Consider the following 23,887-nt stretch of genomic DNA (forward strand, 5'->3'; position numbering starts at 1 on the left):
TTGGGATAGAATATGCATCTGAGTACAGTTAGGATCCACATTTCTCTATCAGAGTTAAATATTCTGGGCTCAATTCTCTGACTTAACAGTGGTAAAAAAAATCAGGAATTGCTCTTTTGAGATAAATGGAATTACCTTGTTTTATATCAGCAAAAGCTGTGCAAAACCAAGCTCTCAGATCCTAGAATTGCTGGGATAAGTATATTTAAAGAATTTATAAGGTTCCGTGGGAAAAAAAAATATCAGACTTGTACTCAGTAGGAGGTGCAGCTCTGTATTAACTTTCACTCAGGAATGCTTCATTATCCAAGATTATAAATTCATTTGGCATAATGGAAGTCCAGGATAAATTATTCAGAAAAGATGTAAATAGTTTATATGCCATCAGTAAATTCTCAAGGACAGGGAGATTAGAAATATTTTGAGGCAGAAGGTTAATTACTTATCTGATGTGAATTCATACATAGATATTCTGATTTGAAGTGTGATTATGCTTTCAAAATATACACAGCACAGAACATTGTGGTCCGCTTACTTCGCTGTCTTAAAGCTTAATACAGATAAGAGAATGCACATTTCTTTGGTTATTTCTTCTGCTGATAATTTTCAAGGCAAGCTGTGATTTCATTTGTTTCAGCCATGCTGGAATATTTTTAGTATTTATGCTAGATTTTCTACTCTTAAATTTGTGGGGGTTTTGCAAATGAGAAAAGATACAGCAGGAAGGTACATGGCTCTAAATGCAGAATATAAACTCAGAAAATTCAGAAGACGTTCAGGACATGCAAATGAACCAAAAAAAAAAACCATTTCAAACTATTTTTTAAAAAGTTTGACTTTGTAATATGGTTAACTATTTCATTCTTTTAATTAAAGTCTATAGTAAGGCCACATATAATAAAATGCAGATGAAAGGACTGCTAATAAATCTCATTTAGTAAAGTACTTAAGCACATACTTAAGAAAACTGATGACCTGTTTCAGTCCTAGTGTTAGACCGAACAGATGCTTGAATACTTTTCTGAAGCAGGCACAGCTCACCCGTTAGCCTGGGACAGCTGTCCTTGCCTTCGCCCACCCTGAGCAGACCTACCCATCCTTCTTGTCTGGTACTTAGTACGGAGTTAAGAATATGCATAAATTTTGTTGAACAAAGCACAACAAAGGCATATAGGAGGGGGAAAGGCAGTCAGTACTTTCAGCAGGTATGCTCTCGTGTCTATATTACTGAACATTAAGGCAAAAATTCGTGTTGGTTTTCTCGTGACTAACTTGTAAGAGAATGAATGGGCCCTCAGGGTGTTAGGTAGCTGGAAAGTAGGCAGTTGTGAACATGAAGGGAAGCCAAGATGGGCCAAATATAAGCCTTTTCTCTACAATTAAGAAATTTGACTCATTAGTTATAGTTTCCTAGTCCTTTCCAGCTAAATAAAATTAAATAGCTGTAGAACAAAATATAAAAAGACAACAAAATAGCCCTAGTGTTTTAGAAAAGACAACTTGTGAAATAGCAATGACTGGTAAGCACTTGATCTTTTTGGACTGCATTTATGAACTTCTTAACTGACTAGTAGTCCTCTCAACCTCAGCACATGCATGGAATAACTTGAAGAAGCTGGGACTTAGAGGCTTGGAACACACCTTAAAACATAGCATGTATTTCTCTCACTACTCAAAATCTGATATAAAATTAAATACGGAAAAACTATTATTGCTACATCACAAGGTTTATACTAGCAAGGCTTTCATAGCCACGATATAACTTCGGAGCCAAAAATCACTTTACCTTTAATAATTACTTAATCTGCTGTGACTGATGTTGATTATTTTCCCAATGATTGTATATTGCTTAATTTTTACAGGATTTCTGTTCAACACTATTGAACACTGTTCTAAATTGGTTCAATACTCTTAATTAATATTTGTGTTTCCAAGACATTCTAATATAATTACAGGAACATTAATCTGTCCACAGTAATCTCAGAAAGGTTCACAGACTCTCCACTCTGTGCATTTACCAGGGCCACTTAGCCAGAAGAAACCAGTGGGAGATTTGGGTTGAAACTTAGGCTCTTGGTTCTTTGAAGGAAAGAATTTTCCTGCCAAGGCAGTAGAACAGCAAAGGAGAACAAGCAGCTTATTCTATCAGTTTTCAGTGGCAGGATGTAGGCCTGGTCCAGATTCCCTCAAAGTCAATAGAAAAATTTACTTCCATCTTGCTCAGTCACCCGGAGCTGCTGGGCCTGCTTGCAATGCGAAGCCGGGAACAGCCGCCTGACAGACCTGGAGTCACCGCTGCGCGGGGAAGGCTGCCCATCATGTGCTGGGTTCTCAGGGCAGCAGGACTTAATTTTTTTGCAGTTTCACAGAACCAAGCAGAAATCTGTGGGGAAGGGAATATTCCTGTGCTGTGCTATCCATCCAAACATGGCTCAAAAAATGAGTGTTGGGATCAAGATCTACCCTTCTGTGGGTGACGAGTTACAACTAATACCTACCTGTAGAGTCTGATACTTAAGACAAGTGTTACCCAACACGTAGGCTTACCAGCTGTGATGGTTGACTGGTTTGACTCTTATTTACTTGTTTAAACCCCTATCTTTACTGGTTTTAATACAGCCATTTGTGGAATAGGCTGCCAACCCAACAAGATAACAATGACAAGGGCCGACCCACTGAAACGCACTGCAACTTCTCTGTTAAAGTAGGATAAGAATTGAAATAATCCCTAGTCAAAAAAATAGCCTGACCCTCTAAAGGAGAGCAATGACTATCTGCAGCTTGTATCAGAGTCGCATACTACTGTCATGCTCAAACACATTCACTAAGCCGTGGCCAGTGCCTGCTCCAATTCCAGCTTGCCCCCGGCAGGACTCACCGAAGCCCAGCCACCAGCCGAGCCCTGCGACCCAGGCACGGAGCAGTCCTCGTGCCACGGGCTCATCTGGTACCGACCAGGGCAGCTCTACTGACTTCAGCTACATTGGCTTCTGAAGAACTACACTAATTTATACCAGTTGAGGCTCTGACCTTTTAATTTTGAGATCAGTTTGGTCTACATCAGTGAATAGGTTATCTCCTTAATTTGAATTATTGCTGCACTATGAAATTACTCAGTATAATTTGATGGTTGACTAAAACTAATGAAAAATTTGTCTCGCTAATGGCTTGCACAAAGTTGAACTTTCCAACATTAATCTTGGTAAATTAAGACGTAGTAAGATGTGCTTTGTTAGCAGAGGATGATTTGTGTCACAGTGCTGAAGGAATTGAGATTCACTGTTTAAATAGGATGCTGAATCAATGAATTATGCTCATGTTATGGACCCTCAGCTCAGGTGTGTGAGCATATAAACTCGCTTTCTCACTGCCACATGGGTGAGCAAATTGTAGAGAGCAGCACGAAACTACGGCCTCTGCAGTTCCTACAGGATGCTTGACGCCATGCTCACAGGAGAGGGGGTGCTTGTAAACCGCGTGTCTGTGAGAAGGGGTGTGCAGGTTCTGTGTGAGGGGAGCTGGAGGTGTTCAGGATTAGTTACAGGAGAATGTTGAAGAATTCATAGCTGTGCCTTAAACCACAACAGCAAACAAAATATTAACTCTATTACCGATACTGAATTTTAGTTCACTTCTTACCTGTTAATTATGTGCTATTAATAGTCACTAAACCACTTTAATCCTAATGAGATGTAAATTGTGCATGCATGCTGAGCAGCTTTTTCCCGTGACAAGACACTGCAGCTAGACTCAGCACCAGGCGGTTGGCCTGTGTAAGTCTGGTTGCCCCCGTGCAGCACAGCCCTTTTCCAAGGGCAGTTCCCGTGCTGAGTGTCAGAAAAGAGACACTGACATGTGGGCATGAGGAAATATCATCTCAGGCAAAATTATTTCTGTGGGAGACAATAATTTATAGTATTGGAGGTAAGTTGCAGCATATGTGCTTCCCTGAGCTACTAGAGTATGGAGGCCAGGGTGGTATCCAGTCTTCCTTTGTCCTTCTTCATCCCTTAAAAGAATATCTGAGCCTGGACCACTTTTGGCATTGCTGTGGGGTAACCATGCTCACTGAGGGCAGAGGAGAGAAGTTTCCTTCCCTCTCATTGCTTCCTAGCACAGTTGTACTGGACAGTTAAAACCTTGGCTATCCACCCAGCCATCACACCCTCCCCAAAGGCAATAATTTTGATTGACAAATATATTACATGCATATATAACATAAGTTTCCCTTAAGAGGACTGCTTCTCTGCTGCCATTTTGCTTCTGAGAGTCTTTGCTGTAAATTGTGAAGTGAGATCCATATGACCTCTTGCGTCAAAGCTAGGACTATATTTTTTCTGCTATTGTAATCCATCAATACAGGATGCTTTCAAGGATTCATCACACATATTCATGCATATTCTATTAGTCCTTGCATTCACATCTGCTGCCACAATGCCTGAATGTGAAACAATTTCTAAACCAGAGGAAGGGTCCATACAACACACAGAGGAAAAAATGTCTTTTGAAAAGATTTTCAGCAAAATGTATGGCTAGACATACAAGATTATGATTTTTAAAGAACAGCATATGTATCATTTTATTGTAAAAACTTCTGGGGCACTGAAGTTACAGTCTGCTCCCAAGGGACAGAAATTTCTTTATAAACCTGAACAGTTTAGGAGAACATGGTGCATTGTAAAATTTACCCATGGTTCATTGTTTATAATTTAATGCTTGGCTGACACCACCATTACAAACATGAAAATGAAAACAAAAGTAGTTTTAGAGAGAAAACAGCCAGCTCTGTTTTATCTGGAAGGGTTCAGTAGCATCGCAGAGGTGCTTGAACTACTTTTAACAAAGAGTGACTGCCCTGCCTAAAGCTTTACTTCAACAGTGCATCATCAGGCAAAGGACCAAGGTTTCCAGATGTAAACTGACCACTACGGTGTCTGACCTACAATGCTGGCTGTCCACTTCCAACCTGCCCATTACAAAATATTTATGCTAAAAATCTCAGTCCTGGACCTCATAAAGGCTTGCCCATCCCTCTGCTCAAGGAGTACCATCACAGAAAACCACAATCACAATCTAAAATTTGACTGCACAACCACTGACACTGGACAAATTTGTGGAAGTTCATGGATTATCTGTAAAAGACTCAGGGATGTGAATTTAGTAGAAACTGGTCATCTCATACGTTCTTTAAAAAAGGCTTCATAGAATAATTTAAATAAGATTTCAACTGTGAAAGACAAAGCAGAGAACTAGAAACAACCCTTATTTTCTTTTTATCAAAGTTGGTGCTCAGTTTTCGCATAGTTCAGTCACAAAAAGTAATCACCTGTGTCTGCCCCTGCAAACTGCTCTGTGTCCAGACATCTACATCTCTCTCCTGAATAAACACTTCTCACTGCTCTCTGCCCAAATGCATAAAGCTAGGAATCACACCCAGATGCCAGAGACATGAGAAGGCTCTGCAGCTGCTAAGAAACCGGTTCCTCATCCCTCTATAAAAATATTCTATTTAAATGCAAAGTGGGTTTGTGGAAGTGACTGGTCTCCTCCTTTCCCCTTGCCACCACACCAAGCATTTACACGCTTACCTGGCACCACGCACAGCCCAACTGCAGGCACATTTGTCTCTCGCTTCATTAACTGCCTCGGTTCTCTGCCTCAGGAGATTTTGAGGAATGGCAGGAATAATATGATGTAGTCTCCAACACAAGGCTCAGGTCCAGCAGAAAGGTTTATAAACATACGCCTGCATAAGCTTTACTCTTTTGAACAAACTTCAGCTCACACTTTCCTTCTTGGTAAGAAGCAGTGACCATGATTTTATAAAGTTTATTGTATAAGGCTGATTATTTTCTTCATCACAGAAACATTTCATAACTGTATCCCACATGTACCTGAGATTACACATGCAATGAAGGAGCAGGGAGACCCACTGAATAAACAGGAAAAGATATTGACGCTAAGTTACGGGGTTTTGTACTGCAGGAATCTTAAAACGCATTTATCTGGTCTACATAAAGATTTAAATCTGTACAAAACTAGTTTAAGTCAAAACCCATTTTTTCATAAAGCAACACTTTATGAATGTGCAAAAGCCAGTGAACTATCAAATTAAGGAACAAAGTGTTCCTTATTTGTGTCCCAGCAGTGATTTCTTCAAATAGTCCCATTATAAGTTTCAAGAAATGTTAACTTATAAAGCATAGACAGGCTATAAATTATTCCTTCCTAAATTTAAAGCTTATACTGCACCAATTAAAATTATCTGTTTAATACTAGGTTGCATGCGATACTATAGATTAAAGATTCTGAACTTCCTTGTTTACTCCCACCACTACCATAGGATTATCAATCCTTTTTTCTACTTTAAAAAAAAGTGATCAATAGTGTCATTCTATTGATCTGTTGGAAAATAAGAATGAGCATGTGGTCCTTTCTTCATGCATGGATGATCTTTTAGATTCATAAATTAATAAAAACTTGTATCAGTGTAATGCTTTCATATCGATAGGATGATTTTAATTTTCTTTTTAATGTAAGTTTTGCTTTTCTTCTTGCTTTTACACCAGCAGTAATTTCTGGGAAAATGTCTTTGTTTTCCTTGTTGGGTTAATGAATATGCCAGAGTAGCTTGTATTACTTGCATTCAGAGTAAAACTTGCATACTGTAGAACAGATGGGTATTGTGAACTGTTATGATGGCAGAGGAGTAGGTTTTAAATAATACATGGAGAATTTTTCTATCTCATTAAATTTCCAATTTATTTAAGAAACATTTTTAAACTAAATGTAAAAGATTCGTAGTGGAAACTTCTTATTTTGTGTAATTAGTGGTCTTTAGATGTTATGCAGAGAAATATTGGTATCAGAACAAAGGCGTCGACACAGTTTTAACTCTGATCTACAGGTTTTGTGCACAGTTCTACAGCAAGTGTACACAGTTCCTGGTGCTACTTCAAAATTGCCAGGGTCACACAGAAATCTGAGGGAACAATTAAAAAGGAAGGTGCTAAAAACACCTTCCCTTCTTCCACACAATTTTCTAGAATATTTACAAAGGTTCCTAATTTTCTAGAATATTTACAAAGGCTCCCACCTCCCCCAGAGTAATTCTCTCCATCTTTTTTCTACATTCCCAATTTTTCCTTCAACTTTTCACCGCGTTTCATTTTCAACCGCATAGCCCATGTAGTAGTTACAAACCTTGTCTATGTTTGCATATTTTCTGAATTCTATTATGAGATAAATCTGTGAGCACAGAAATCTGAGTTTCTCTCATAGGCTCCACAAACAGTAGACTATTTCACACACTTTTGAACAAAGAAAAAAGCCAATGTGAAATAGGAAGAAATGAAGTTATTCAGATTTTCACTTAGAATACTTACTTTCTATTAAATAGATAATAGGATGAGATAGTTTCCGAGTCCAATGTTTTTTGCTAACATTCAGAACAAATTGTATATGTACACCAATCACAATAATGAGGAAGGGATGCCAGTTGTCAGAATTCGTTTTCCTTTTGAATAAACTGATAGAGAATGCAATTTAAATGAGATGAGCCAGAACAGTAGATCATCACTTAAGAACTATGGCCCAATATACAAAACAAACATGTTTTGAATCAGAGCAATGAGAATACTTTCATTTATTAAGACATGTTCTAGGGAGGAGGGAAAAATGGAAGCTTACAGGATACAAATGAACTATTAGGATGGTCAGCCTGATCTGCCATTGTGCACCCAAAACATAGACAGAATAAACTGTTACCAAAAAACCCTGAAAATATCCAGTCTTTTATGAGAACAAGAGCCAAGGTTCTCCCTTCCTCAACAGCTGCACTTCCCTTGCTGTACACCTGCACTGAAGATAAGGGCTCAAGGAAAAAAGCATTGTATCTAGTTTGAGAGTGCTGGTAAGAGCCAAGTTTAAGGTATCATTTGAACGGAATTATCTGCCCATGACTTAAACTTCTCTTGTAAATTAAAATGTGTGCCTTGAATTCAACTGCCCACTTGCAGATGGGTTGAAACCCACTTGCAAGAGGGTACTCTGGACTCATCTCAGGGGAGGTGGTCTTCAGTCCCTGCAGGTGGCCCCATTAAAGCTCACCTGTCAGCCACAATGCATAGGTTTTATCCTTTCTCTGGCCCTTTAGGTTTCAAGTGTAGGATTAGACTCTATAACTGTCCCTACATCAATTACATCAATACAACACGGTGCTTCCTTCACCAACAGACCCTACATGCAGATTTCTGGTACTGCTTGTACCTGCTTCCGAGTAGCAATCCTCATATAGTTCTGAATTTCATTCCAGAAGTGAGCTACCAGGTCTCTGTTCACACTAAAGGCACATGAAACCTTTCTACAGGCAGCCTAAACCACTGCATAGCTTTGAACTACTAGCTGAAAAATGCAAACCTAAATATTCCCCCTTCCTAAGAATTTGGAAGAAACAAAAAAATAGTCACCTCTAGGGCCTTTAAAAGCTGCTCAAGACTTTCTCATTCTATAGGAAATACTAGCTACATTGTGACTCAGAACAGAATAATCTGCATTGGATTTTTAAATATTTTTTTAAACAAGTGCCTAGCATTATATCCCCAGTTTAACAGCCAGTTTCCTGCTTTTGAAACATTTATGAGCTGACTCAGGTGACATTGGTTCAGAGCAAACACAAGTATCAGCAGTTCTGTTGAAAAGTTGTTAGTTTTGCTTAGTCTTCATAGCTCCTTAGCGCTTTAGTTGTTTCTGCTTATATGGACCCTTCTCAGCACTGATGAGCAAGCTAGAATTACTGGGCAATACTTCCTCTCAAAAAAATTCTACAGTACATCTAGCAAAGTACTCAGCACTCAGCTACATAGTCACATTGGAAAGGAAAGATGCAGGACAAGACATACAGGTAACCTGAAGCTCAGACTTTGCAATTTACCATATTATTTTTTTTATGGTCAGTGATGACAGTACATAGGATTAGCGATAGCAGTTAGCACAGCTGATAGAGTTTGGCTGCACATGAAGGACTGTGGCACGTGGCCATGGCTTCTGGCAATGCATGGATTATAGAATTGTGCGTTCAACTCTTTCCTTCTCATGTTAGTATTCTGCCAAGCCTCTCTGGGCTTATTTGTGCTTTTCAATAGCATCTGTAACTCCTACTTCCCATTAAAATATACTAAATCAAAATGCAATGAGATGTTCTCAACATTTTCTAGTTTAGTCAAGAGCTTGGTTGAGTTTTATTAAAGTTGTTAAGCAATTTTAATTTGAAGGGGGGTAAAAGAGGGAAGGCAGGAATAGTCATAATAGAATTATATACCTAATTTAACACTTAAAAATGATCTATGAGGCACCAACAAGACACGATGGCTGTCAGCCCTAATGAATGCAGTAAACAGATCAAATATAGGCATAGTCAAGTGGGAAGCAGCACCTGCCGAGAGAAGTGTAATAGTAACGTGACTGTGGAAGCAGTGGAAGAGAAAAGCCACCTAATGAGGCAAGGAGCAGGCTCTCCTTTTTCTCCCTCTGGTGCCTCTTCTTGCACCATGTGCTTTCTTCTCCAGGTGCCATATCCCAACCTCATGGTGCAAGCCCCTTCTCTTAAGGGAGAGAGACTTAAAAAAAATGAAGGGAACTAAGACAGGTGAAACAGCACAGGGACCAAATCGGATTGATCTGTGCAAAAATAGAATGGAGGGGGAACCACAGGATGAATCACAGCAGGCTGTCAGCCGATGGGCTAGAAGCCAAGGGAGATTTTCCCAGGCCAAGGAACCTTTCAGCCAGTATGATAAGAAAATAGAGAAAGTCATTAAAATACTTAAAGCTGTGACCAGAGTGGAGACTTATCTCTGTGCATACTTTTGGAAAGTATGGATTCATTCTCTGTAGCAAAGGTGATCAGATGGGGATGCTGGTGTAACTCATTAAAACTCCCACAGTATCTTCAAGAGCAGCTGACCTCCATCACTCTTTTTATTGTCCATTTCATAACAAGGACCCTTGACAAACCTTGCACCCCATTTTATCTTATGGTTCAAACACATTTTCATACCAGCTAAATGCACAACTCTTTCATTTGCTCTGCAGAACAGGCTATCAAAAAGTAATTTACAGCTTTCTTCTTCTTCATAAACACTGAAGTATCTTTTCTTCTTCTTCCTTCATCTCTCCCTCTCATTTGAGACTGGATAATTCAGCAAATAAGTGTCATCGCTTTCTAAAAGTACTGCCCAGCTAACGACTGGTCAGCTCTCGGCAGCTCAGAGCACCTTGCTGCAGTAGTTTTCCAGATGAGTGAACTCCCTACCATTTAGGCTGTGAATAAGGAACTGCATCCAGTTCAACAGTTCTCCAGACTGAAGGACTTCAGTCAGTTTATGGTATTTTTATTTGAATTTGCCCAGAAGATAAGGCCACAAGTGAGTTTTAACAACCCTTCTTTTGCTACAGTATAGTCAAAACCTTTATTTTTTTTCCTGTTCTACTCTTTCCCAAAGAAAACAAAGCAGGTAACGTAGCCTTCAGAAAGAACTGTTCTTAACACAGGTCTTTCCTTCTTCCTAAATGTGCTTGGTGATTTTTCTTCACACAAAGGACTAAAAGCCAACTAAAAGGTATTGCCATTCCCCTCCCTCTCCAGCACCTTCCCTAAGAGTAATTTTAGTGCAGCTTTGATTGATGTCAGATGAAATTAACTGGAAACATTTAATGTGCTTAACATGTAAAGGCTTAGGGCTCTATTCACTCAGCACTGGAGACATTCTGTGCTTCACAACCTCAGAGGACACCAGAGCCTGAATTTCAGCTCGGCAGCCAGAAGACTTATTAAACAGCACCCTGACTCCTGCCATCACTGCCGCTTTTCATTTTATTAATAGAGTGGAGGACTTGAACTGATGGCAGCAAAGATAGAATCAAGAGTCCTGTGGAAGAGATGCTGTTAATTTTAGCATGATGTCCATCATTAAGCGCTACATTGAATTAAGCTGTATTTCCTTCAGCAGCTGTTGAAAATCCTAGTTTAACTAAGTGAAAAGGAATATTGTGCTTCTACTGGAAGGATGTATGAGGTTCCTGCTAACAAATAGCATAGAGGGAAGGGCTTTGAATGGAAAGGGAGGTTTCATGAGATATCTACTCAATAGGGAAGTTCTCTTCAGCTTTCTTAAAACTAGAAAAGTCTCCACTAATTTAAAACATTGAAAGCTGAATCATTTTTTCTGCCTCCTCATAGATATATCAGCATACTGGAGAAGAGAGGTTCATTTCTAAGTTAGCAGGTGATTATATCAAGTTAATATGTACTTCCTTTTTGATCATCTATCAAAGGTAGATTAACCTTTATAAGGGGTAAATATGAGAGGCTCTGAGAGCCCTGAAGGATGCCTTAGTCAACTGCACTTAAGCGATGTGAGAGGTCTCTGAGCAGAGATCAAAGGAACCATTACCGGTGTTCAGAGATCTTCTGTCTCTTAGCTGGACCAAAAGAGAAGGGTCCAAACAAGCTACAGAACCAGTGGACTGGACTGACTATCTGCAACCTTCTGTCAGGTATGTTCCTGAACCCACAAAACCATTTGAAAACAAAGGTTCCATAGTATTCTCAAATTGCAGGCCATTGTTAAGTGTTTCATGGAGAAGAGTCTGAAGTAAATGGGTGCTTTTTATGCAATTAATGCCTTTGTGAGGATTGGCTTTCTTCTGAGGAGAGCCTTGTCCACTCCCTAGGGAAGGCATTTTCCTGCCCATCTGCAGCTACCACCGGCTTACTCCTACGGGAACATTTCACACACTTGCGAACCTTTTATGTTGAGGAAAACGTAGGTGCAATAACAGTGTGTCAAGGCAGTCTTAGCTCAGGGAATGCTCTATTTGAAATTGATGGGAATCAGACTAACGCATAGACTCTTAAGGATGTGTGGGATTTGAATCTTACTCCCTTCAGGAGGATTTATTTCTTTCACCTCCTTTTCTACTGGTATTCGGTGTTATTTTATTGATAGGAAAGCAAGTCTAATTGACAGTGGATTTTTTTTTTTCCTAAATGACAAAGAGGCTTTGAAAGATCTATCTATACCAGACATTATCCTTTCTACTCTCTATTCTTTGCCATTTTGAAATGTATTTGTGTTATAGATTACGCTGTTTGTGAGAAGCCTCGTAATACTTTGATTATTTACCAACTTATCTTTAGCACGCAATTGATATGCCAAGCTCAGAGCAGTTGAGTTTTTCTAAGGTTATGCTTCAATGAGACAATTGCACTCTATTACTCAGTTATGACTTAGAAAGCTTGTCAGTAATTCTTCAAAACCAAGCTGCAGTCATGACTTCAGCAGCATATTTGCTACAGCAGTGACACTAATGGAGCAGCTACCATAGAGCAATGGCTTCACTCTTACTGTGTATTAATGCAGATTACTGGCTTTCTAAGAAATTTTTCCACCCTCATAAGAGCTTAATAAGAGTTCTACAATACATTCTTAGCATTATTGCATACTTTAAGTAGTAAACGTACATCCTCCCTTCTACCAGACAACTTTTCATTTACGTAGTTCTTTTTTTACATCCCACTTTCTCCCAGAATGCAACAAAAGCTGGGTTGCAATTGCCATACTCTGGAGTCAAGCAGCAAGTGAGGAAAAGGCTGAAATAAGCCAGACTTTTCCTGCTTACAAAGGATTAAGCCACTTGCAGAAACTCTGCAGATATATTTATCTCTGACAGTGTCAAGAGTGAAGCTAAGAATCCAGTTTGTCTGAAGCGCAGAACTAGCCGAGATGCAGTCACAGACCACGTAAGCATTCTTAGTCAGATTAATGTGAAATGAAAGAAGTCCTTAAACTACCATCATGAGCATGTATATAAGTATAGGTCACAAATTACATAAATTTTTCAAAAGTCAGGCCTGTCACCAAATTAATTTAAAGCTTCAGCTTTCCAGAAGATTAAGCTGGAAAACTGAGAAAAGCAAGGACTCAAGACATGCAGTGTACTAAGCAAGACTTTAAAACAACATTTTTCACTGCAGTTTTGTCCTTCTGCAGCAGTCTGCAAGTAGGTGTATGACATTTGCACCTGATTTTCATTCAACTCAAAGCAACTGTAAGATACCTTGGTTGTATTTTATAATTGCAGCTGAATAATCTTGAAAGGTTAATCAATCAGCAGCCATTTTCTAGGCTATGTGTGAAGCCAGAGAAAATGGAACCAGTTTTGCTGTCTTTGGGGTCATTTAATTTTGTGTATTTTTGGTCTAAAGTAGTCAGTTAGAAGGTGTCAAGAAGGATCCATCTCATGCAAATACATGGTCACACCCAATGAGAAGGGGGTTGCAATTCCAGTGAGTCATAGGGTCATATTGCTGTTATTTATTTCATAACAGTATAAAGAGGAAAATTTCTTTAGTTATCTCTGTCATGTCTGCAAGACCAACCACACTGTGGAACCACAGATCTGCTACTGTGTAGCAAGAGGGAATCAAGCAGCCTGTATAGTTCATCACTCATGAGTGTTTGAAGTGACTTACAGAAAAAATGTCAGAACTATTGCATTTCTCAATTTCTGTGTAATACAACTGAACAGCCAGGCTATTTACAATTATTGCTTGATCTACATGCAGTGATAGAACACAAATTCTGTCCATCAGCTAATCCTCAGGGTAAAGTTCTTCTGTCATGGAAAGACTTTCAAAACATCTCTAAATATCTCCATGTACATAAATGCTCAGCTATACAGTGTGATCCCTACGTCATACTTACAAAAACACTGTTCAACCTCTTGTGATAAATTAATTACCATTTTTTTAGATACTGAAAGAAACCAACGTGTTCTGACTCCGGCTGAACAAAAAAAAAGCAACTATTTGTGAAGTATGGCATCAGTTTGACTTCAAAAATCATTCACTACTAAAATAATTGTTATGGTTTTTTCCTGAAGCAGCCAAAGAGAGAAACAGGAAATTATTTTGTCTTTAAACCTGAAAGGCACAAATCTTGATCTCATATAATTAATCTGCCAAAGGAAAGAACAATTCCATTTTCTTCAGCATGCAGTTTTATGTTATGAGTTCCTAAGAGACACGAAGACATGAGACACAAGTGATTGTGAGATGTCCAGGAGATGCAATGTTAGCTAGACAATTACATTCCCCCAAGTTATGTCCAGCACTTTAGAAGTTGTGTACCATACATGGAAGCTCTGAAGCATTACTATTTTTGCATTCTACTTTTACATTAACCTATTCCCAAAACAGTGGTAGCAGTTTTTCATAAACACAGAAAATCAAATATTAAGGGGCTGAACTCCTAACTTCACAGAAGCCACCGTCAACATTCCCACTGTCTTGATGCCACTTCTATATATACATATTTTTACTGGATACAAATAAAACAAGAGGAGTTTAACGCAAGAAACTAATAGCAAGCACAATCCAAACCAACTCAGAAAGACAAACTGCCTAAACCACTGGGTAAAAATGGTAAATCACTCTCCTTATAGACTTCAAACCTGAACCTAACAGCCCATTAAAAACAGATGAGACTGGAGAGATGACTAAGGTCAACAATCTAATATTTTGCTGAAGAAACAAGGGTGAATGTCAGAAACAGGATAAAAGCCCATCTCAGAAAGCTTTCCATCAGTAAATGTAGGGAGTTGCTGACTCCATCGGGTCATGGGGCATGGAAATGTGAAGCAGTCTCCATCTATCAGACTCTGTTAGAGAGAAACATCATTCTAAATTCAAAGTGCTTCTCCTTCCACAAAGGGCAATTAGTCTGACAAGGCAGCAGTTGGCCTCTCTGTGGAGCTGCATCACACAAACCAAAGCAGAGTTCATAGCATTATGAACTGTGATCTATCAAAAGTGAAAACACACCCAGAACAAGGGGTTGTTGTATTTGAAGTATGATTTAAACTGATCTCAGGTAGTCAAGGCAGTGCTGGTGTAGGACTGGGCAGCACTGCCTCTATCGAGGTGCCACATTGCCGTGCTTTGCCGTAGTGGGAGCAGAGAGCTGCTGCCCGAGCCCGAGCACAGCTGCTCTCAGCACGTTTGTATGCTGTTAGCACTATCACCCCACTACGAAATCAGGACATTTGCACCACCATTTCCACTCCAGTAAGCCAACATTCTGTCACAGGACTGGCCACAGTAAGAGCCAACACAATGCCAACAGCTACAGCCTAATTCTATCACTTTGGGACGAGCAGAGATTTATGGCACAGAGAGAAGCAGAGCTCTCCAAAGTCTCCTAGGGAGGCCTGAGGAGTGAAATTGGAAGTTCACAGCTCTCCCCGAGGCAGCAAGGAGGCTCTGGGACACAGGAATCAGTGAGATTTCAGTGCTGGAGGAGAAGCTCAAAGCAGCTTGTGTTCAGAAAAAGAAATTAGTATTTGCAGTCTCCAGCTGCTGGAAGTGGAAAAATGTCTATAGCCCTTCCTTTGAACCCAGTCACTCTCCTTTTCATCACAAGTCCATGCTTTAAAATGTAGCAGAGACTACAAAACCTGGAGTTAAATACTTTGGGACTAGAGACAAAAATCTGAGAAGCAACAGTAAAATAGTTCATCCCACAAGGGATTTCACTCCTCACTTTTCAGAGGTAAGCACACAGGGAGCTGACAAGATAAATTTGCCCGTGATATCCTCCTGGGTAACCAGAAAGGAAAGTAAAACCAAATTTCTTTCATGAATATGATATTTATTTTGCTTAAGGGAAATCATGTTTCTCAATTATATGTAGCACTTTCAGATTAACCATTAGGGATAAGGGGAAAAAATAACGCAAGTTTTAAGGGCTTAAAGTGACTACATATAGAGAGCTGTACATGATTTCCCATGTATAAGCAGAAATTAAGGCTAACAGCCTGCAATTTGGGTATACATTTATCACAGGGCACTCTTTTGCTTAAGCTATGTAATGACAAGACTTCTAGAAACTCTCACAGGATCAGGCCTTTTTCTTGACCTGTTAAAGGATGTGATCCTGTTGAAATTATGAATAGAAGCTTTATTCTTTTCTGTAAAAAGAAAATAAAATATTATCATTACATATCACTTCACATATACACAGCCTTATATTGTTGTATCAATTTCTTTCATAAATAATTTTAAAAATTATTTTCCCTCAGGGTGAAATACTTTAACCTCTTTCACTAACACATTATTCAAGATTATGTCCCAAAACATTGTCAATAAAGATCAACAATTGTTTACAGAATATCACCAGTTATCAACTAAGGACACAACCAGGGTAACGGTTTGGGGTCAGATGTGGTATAGCAGTACTTATGTGCTTCTCTGTAGAAGAACCTTTCCTCAAACAGCTTTTCCTGCTGCTTTTTCAGGCACACAAGTTGAAGCGCACAACGTAACTTTTGGGGTGGTTTTGTTTTTGTTTTTTTAAATCTTAAATTAAGTGGTACTTTTATTGTAAAAAAAACCCTAGAGTAAATTTGCTGACTTTATCCTAAACTCCTTTTCCCTCCTAGTTTAAAGTGACCCTTGATGCAAACTAAAATGTGCAGGTGTCAAAGTGTATCAGTATCGTATACCAGAGATGTGCGCAATTGAGCTTTTTTGGCACTTTCTCCTTCCAATTTATTAAAGGTGGTGTCAGAATAAATCTATGTAAGCAAGGATCAGATTTTATTAGTGGAACATCATTTGTTTTTAATGAATAAGAGTAGTTTAAGAAAATAGCTGACTAAATAAGGTAACATTTAAGAGACGGGCTGTTTCTCCTCACTCCTATCACCACTCATTTTAACCCTGCAAGAAAGCATAGCATACCGATTCAGCAAAGCAGCTGATAATGTTCTTGTGCCTATCACTTTTCAACATCACAATATGTGTTAAGGCTCTGTTACTTTAATGGAACTTCATGAAGTGCTCAGAATCACACAGATTTTTCTAAAGTGAAACTAATTCAGCAGAGCCTCCAAGACTGTGACCATTTACAATGTTATAAGAACCAGCTAGTAAATAAGATTCCACTACAGTAGATGACAGACAGAAAGATGGCCCCTGGTCCCAAAGTCTAAATTACAAACTCTTGGAATACCCTGGGGAATACCTCAGGAATATAACTGATGCTTGCCAGCAGGGAGAGATTCAAACTGACAAGGGAGCTCTCCAAGCTATCGCGGAGGACAGATATGTTGAGCTTCCCACCCACAAACAGCTCCTTCCCCCTTTCCAGCAGGCTTGTGGGGACTGCTTTCTCTACCACAAGGGGTGGGTTAGATTCCTACTTGTATCTTATTATCAGCCAGATTGGACTAAATATCAGCATTACATAGTCCTGCTTTGAAAACCAGTGCTTGATAATATCATCGTATAGGCTTTGCCAAGCTCTACTAGGGTGCAATAATAATGAAATGCAAGACATCTGTGTTAATTGCCATTAGCATAGAAATTTTACAAATCCTGTTGGAGATACAATATTTAGAGCTCACACCACTCAGAAATGGAGATCTGTCAGCTCTCTATTGACTGTGAAACAGCTTATGATTTTTGTTAGACTCCTACCATTTGACAAGGAGTCAAACATACTTTTTTCTCAGCACCTCCCATTAGTCCTGTGCATCAGACTTTGGGGGTGGCAGTGGCACTGGCCATGCCCTTCCTCTCCCACCCACTTTTCTGGGCACCTCTGGCAGCCACAGATGCTCTCTGTGCCCTGGAACGTGTAAAGGCACAGATCTGTAGAAGGCATATCCATGGACACACCACTCATTATTTCAATACCAAAAAAAGCAGTCCCCACTAAAAGGCATGGAGCTGTTACCCAGTAGGTATGCTTTGGTTTTCTGGGCACAACACAGCAGAAGGACATTTCAATTTGACAATAATACATCCAGATTTTGCGTCTTACTATTGGATTAGCAAAATTAGGGCAGATGAAGAGTGCCAAACCCGTGCAATCTTACCCCACCTTTTGATATTTGTAACAGCTTTGCATTGGAGCATACAGCCTTAGTACCTCTGCAAATTACCTAAACAAAGCTGAAGCAAGCTCCATCATGTGACTGGTCCCATCTGGTCATTCTTGATCCTCATCAGGTTTATATGCCCAGAAGATCTAATAGTACACAGATCCTCCTCTTTTTAAAACCACATCCAAAATCCCTGTTAGAATTCAGACACAGATCTGTCAAACAGAGGAACATGCTAAAAGACCATTAGGCTTCCCATTCCTAATCATTATGGGTTTACGGAGGTAATTATCTTCTTAGTCTGGATCTGAGGTTTTTGGGAAGCACTGTTAAGAAAGATTTTTCTTATGCTTTTCATTGGGAAGCACAAAAGAAAGACTTCTAGACAGTTAAAGCACAGATATCACAAAAATATACAGGAAACACAACAAAGATGCATGACTTTAGCCAGGAAATGCACCGCACGCCCCGAGACCAGGTAGTGCACTAAAGCCGGTACCTCTAATAGTACCTTTGCTAGGCAAAGGGTTATCGGCATTCCTTAAGTGTATGGAGCCTAAGCTTAAATCCAAATCAGCAAAGTTCTTACAAGGATGTAGTTGCTCAGTTTTCCCCAGAGTAGCCCTGCTCATATTAGAAGCTAACAAGGATTTAGAAAAAAGTACATTTACATATTTCTTCCATTAAAAAGATGTTACTAACACAAGGTTGGTGTCTGTGTATAAAGCTGAAAATCCCTTGTGTGCACAAACATATCATTTGAGAGATTTTCAGTCATATGCGGTATGTGTCTATCAACTCCTGTTAATTTGATGAGCTACTTTCCTCATCTCTCACAAACATCTGCAAAGATATGAAAGGAAAATAGTCTCAATTTTTTCACATATTCCGATAAGATTAAAGAAGATGGGAAATCAGCCACTTAAGTTCCTGATTTTTGAGCATCCAGAACGCAAGCTAAACCACACATAAGCACAAACTAAAGGGCCTATTCCCTGTTACTCCACACTTTGGTTATAAAGTAGCATCCAAACAGATTTTTTTTAATGGGGCAAACGGGATCCAATAGACAGTTGCACTGTGGGCCATGCTATTACGATACCGGAGAAGAGATTTTTTAGCAAGAGTTAGAAGCAAGTGCTCAACAGGTATGAGTCTGTGCAACCCTGAGTTAGTTGAGTAGTATCAGTTTTAACAGCTACAAGATCTGTCCCGTAAAACAATGGTAAGTTTGCTTGATGACATTACCTACCTACACATGAACGCTTGTTTCATACTTCAGGATAGTTATCTCTCAAGATTGGCTCCATTTGGTATATTAGTCACAGGTTTCCTTAGCCATGCTTCAAGCATAGCATAATATAGCTTATAGCATGAATCACTATGCTGAATAATCTAGAAGTATATTTCAAGTATAACTTTTACCACACACCTTTTTACTGATCTTTCTTTGATGGATCATAATATGATCCCTTTAAAATGACTTTAAATAATAGCTGCACTTCAAAGGATTTTTTCCTTTTATCTTATTTAAAACTCATTACATCAATTGTCCTGTGTCATAATTCAGCATGGTTATTAACATGCTGATGTTTAAATATGACTTCATTATAAATTTACCCATTAAGTGTTACCTGTTGCATTCACTCCTTTAACCAGGAATATTTATTTCCTACAACAGCAGCCTCTTCCACCCTAACACATTTTTTAATCTTATAGCTGTGTTCTTCACTTTTATTACTAAATCCTATTGACACCAGTGATTGTTTTATATGGCATATATTTGAAACAATAAGTGCAGGACTCAACAGCATTGTCAGGAGCACAGATCATAAGCCTTGCTAAAATAGATGTCATCCTGCAACATCTGGTTCTGATGATGTCACATGTTACAAGGAATTCATGGCCAGGAGTCAGGAGATACAGGTTCCCTGTCCAGTTCTGCCACTGACATGTTGACTAATTTCCAAGAAGCTACTTTATTTTCCTCCATTTCCCCCTATTTAAGTATCACAGCCAGAAAAGACATGTCCCTGCACTGTGATAGAAAGTGTACCCTTTGCCTCGTTTGCCTACATTTCATTAGAATAGAACACTACTCCTTGGCAAGCCAGTTAAGGCTGCAAAACTCCTTTCTTGTGGTATATACTGTAGTCTGAGGAAAGAAAAGCTATTTAGTTTTTTGGTGGTTGGGGGGGTGTGTGTGTGTGTGTGTGGCATTTTGGGTTTTTTTTCCTTGGAAGAGAAATCTACTCACATTTTAAGTAATTATGCCAGGTCAAACTGGAAGCTAAAGAACATTTGGTTCCCTTTCAACTCCTTTCCCCCCCACCCAAAAGATACTGTTTTCACAGCCTCTCATTATATTAAGGTAACATTGTTTTTATTGTGCCTGATCTGATGCAAAAAAAACGATGCTATGCTGGGCACACAAGTATACCCCATGGGCAGTACCAAATATATAAAGTTCGGTAAAAGCATCAGAGAATATTTCCTTTTTCCATTAAACTTCAGCTTTTTCTCTCATTAGTGAGCACAGTTCAACCTCATCCTTCTGCTGACAGTGACAAGTATTCTTTTTGTTGAATGATGTTTTGCTTTCTGCCAGCCTACACTCTTGTGAAAGTCTACTAATAGAGTTTGACCAAAAAAACAGAGAAGATTAAAAGTGCCTTAAGTGGTTTTACTTCATACAGAAGAAAACTTCCTTAATAAAAGATGAAAATTAGGGGTTAAGCCTGGAAAATCACCTTAACCTGAGAAATCAGCAACTAGCTTCAGAAAACAAAACTTGTAAGTTAGATAAAATAGTTGAAAATAAAGGTCAAAGCATATATTACGCAAGTGAAACCATTCCAGCAAACAGCTGAGTACATGTGTTAACATACAGCGAACTAATGACCTAAAACACAAGCATCAAAGCAATTTTGAAATATTTTTTTTAACAATCCAACTTCCTTATCTATTGGTCATAAACACTGACACCCCTGTATAAGTCTGTATTTGGCATGTTATTTTTGTTGTACCATTTCAAATATTTTGCAATTTCCAGAGGTAAGCTAGGCTGAGCTGTGCATTGCACACCAGCTGCAACTGCTCTTCCAATAAAGCAACTGCAGTTCATTTTCAGAATTAATTTCTACAGAGGCAGAAAGGTAAAGAGTTGAAATCTGCATATAATACACTCATGGTTTAGTTTTATTACACAATCCCCTGTAACACTCAGCTTTCCGTAGCTGAGTTTTGTTTGGCAGCTCTATCACCTTTTTGTTGGTTTTTGTTGTTGTTGAATTTTTGTTTGGTGGAGGTTTTTTTGGGGGGGAGTTGGTGGGTGGGATTTTTTGTGGGTTTTTTTTGGGGGGGGCTGGGTGGGGGTGGGTTTTTAAAATTATTTTTCTTTTGAATGACTTGCCCTAATTTGTGAGTGGTTCCTCCCTATTTTTATTGACATAAAAGTATCTCGTCAATCCCCAAAAATAGCTGGTTTTTTTCTGCAAGTTCCACTGCTCTTCATTTGTAAAATAAAGGATGTAAAGACAAGACTTGAAGTGCTATTTTATAGTCATTGTACTTAGTGGAAATATTAATACACTGGGCTCTTGGTACTCAAAATTATTTTTTCATGCAGTTGGTGTATTTAATTTTCAGTTAAAACTGCTTCATAGAACAATTGATCTAATCTTCTTTTAAAAAAATCCAAATCCAAACCCAACAACCTTTTCCTGCTTGAAAAAGAAGTTGTTTGTTTTGATTAATGTACTGAATACACCTATTCGTGCTGACCTGGCCACAAGTCCACATTTCTTAGTGCATGGAGTAGATGATCCCTTTAGGTCACAACCATTTCATTACTAAAATAGAAAAAACAGTTCCCAGCATGCTATCTAGATCCTGCAATTCTTGCAACTTGACACACTTAAGATTGTAAAGCTGCTGATAATGAGTGACTCCACTTGTTTTTCAGTATGCTGCTTCTATCACTCTGTTGTCTTCAACCATAGACTCTCTCAACAAGGAAACCTCTAAATGGAAGAGGAAATAGAAGGGAGATGATGAGACAATAGGGAGAAGTATTACAGTGAGTTACATCAAGAATTGAAAAGGAATGTTTTATTTTGTTGTGATACTACTCCCACAGCCCCTGGAGAAAGACTGCTCTGATGCGACTACTTCGTACGGTGATTAGATTTTCCAATGAGAATAAAGAACAATGCACCAGGTGACGTTTGTTCTCTCTGCATGGGCTCAAAGGCTACAGAGCTCCCCTGTTTGCAGAGATCCTTCTGCTCATATCAGCCAAGGGGCAGAACACAGGTATGAGCATAGGATTTTAATTGTTTGCTCCTCCCTTGTTTTGGTACCCGGTTACGTCCCAAATGCTTATGAGGGCAGTCTGCTTACTGTGGCCCAGTGTACGATCACAGGGCTGTTTATTTTGGCTTAGAGCAAATGTTTCTCTAGTAGAGGACAGGAAAGCCACAAACACTTCAGGGATCCTCCAGATTTTGTCTCCAACATTCATACTCAGATTCCTAGAGTTAAAGGAAACCATATCACTAGGAAAACCCACAGATACCTCATGTAAGGTTTCCTGCAGGAACATTGTACTGAATACATGCCTCTGCCCAGCACCTCCATCCAGCAAACTGCACTTCACAATGCACCCGCGTATATTGTGTGCAGTGAAACATCTTTGCAAAAGCCTCCACAATACAGACACCATGAGCATCAGGTACCAGCCACTCAAGCACAGCCTCCAAAGCTCAAGTAGATTGTTGAACATCCCCAGTTTTAGGTAGAGTGTTTTTTCCCCTCAGATGAACAGCTACCATCTAGACAGTGTATATAAAGGCTTGGACCTACCTATTTGCTAAAGATTAGACATAACGAATTAAGAAGCTGTGCCTCTAGAAAGTGTTCTATATGTTCTGCTTTGGTTTTGCAGTTAAGTTTATTTTTGGGATACAACTATTAAAATTGTTGAGTTCCTGGTTATCAATCAACAAAAGCCCTGGAAAAGTTGCATTTTTTCATTTATCTTTTAGTATGAAAAGAAAACAACAATTAATAAAGTTTTCTCTCTCTCTGTTTTTAAAGGCTTTGTTTTTCCCCTATTTCTAATGTATTAAATTAATTGATTTTCACACTGTAACCTGCTTGTTTAGTATAACCGGTAACTGGATTTACCCTGTCTCAGCCATTCATAAACAGGTTTCTTTATGGGAAAAAAAAAAGGCGGTTTATTGTTGCAGTTGCCGCATGGTACCCCATTCATCACATGTAGCAGACCGTCCTCCCACAAATTAAGACAAGTCTTGGTCAGCACATCTAAGTATGTATTTAAAGTTATTCTTTGCCCCTTCTCACAAGCAGAGATACTCTAATCTTCATTTTTCACCTTGCTTAAGCCAGGTATTATGGCAGCTTCACTAAGCACATGGGGTGTCCAACCAGGCTTACTCCAACTGCTGTCTCAGAGACGAATGGGAGGCAAATCACTGCTTGGTGTACTTAATCACATCACTGGCAATCTGCATTCTGCTTTGGTCCATGGGTACTTAGAGATATACCTCCAGGGCACATTGCTGGGCCTGTCTTTCACTAATCATCTAGTAAGTGAAGAACAGATGATGCTAGGTAGTGCCTGGGAAACACTGGCATTGACTTGCTGGTAGCATTCATTAAAAGCAATGCTTTATTGTATCATTCCTGCTAGACAATCTCCAGGATCATCTGTGCATTGTATGGTGGTTTCATTTAGGAGACACAGCCGAGTATAGCCCACAAAAGAAATCTGAACACTCCTATCATCATCTAAAAACTCTATCACAGTTGTGTTGGGCCCCACGATGAGAAGACTTCCATTATATTCTGTCTAATGGTACAAAACTGTTATCCACTCATAGAGCAGTCATCATCATCCTAGCAGAAGTTTTTTTTA

Source organism: Falco naumanni, chromosome 4 (assembly GCF_017639655.2).
Source record: "Falco naumanni isolate bFalNau1 chromosome 4, bFalNau1.pat, whole genome shotgun sequence".
Lineage (NCBI taxonomy): Eukaryota > Metazoa > Chordata > Aves > Falconiformes > Falconidae > Falco > Falco naumanni.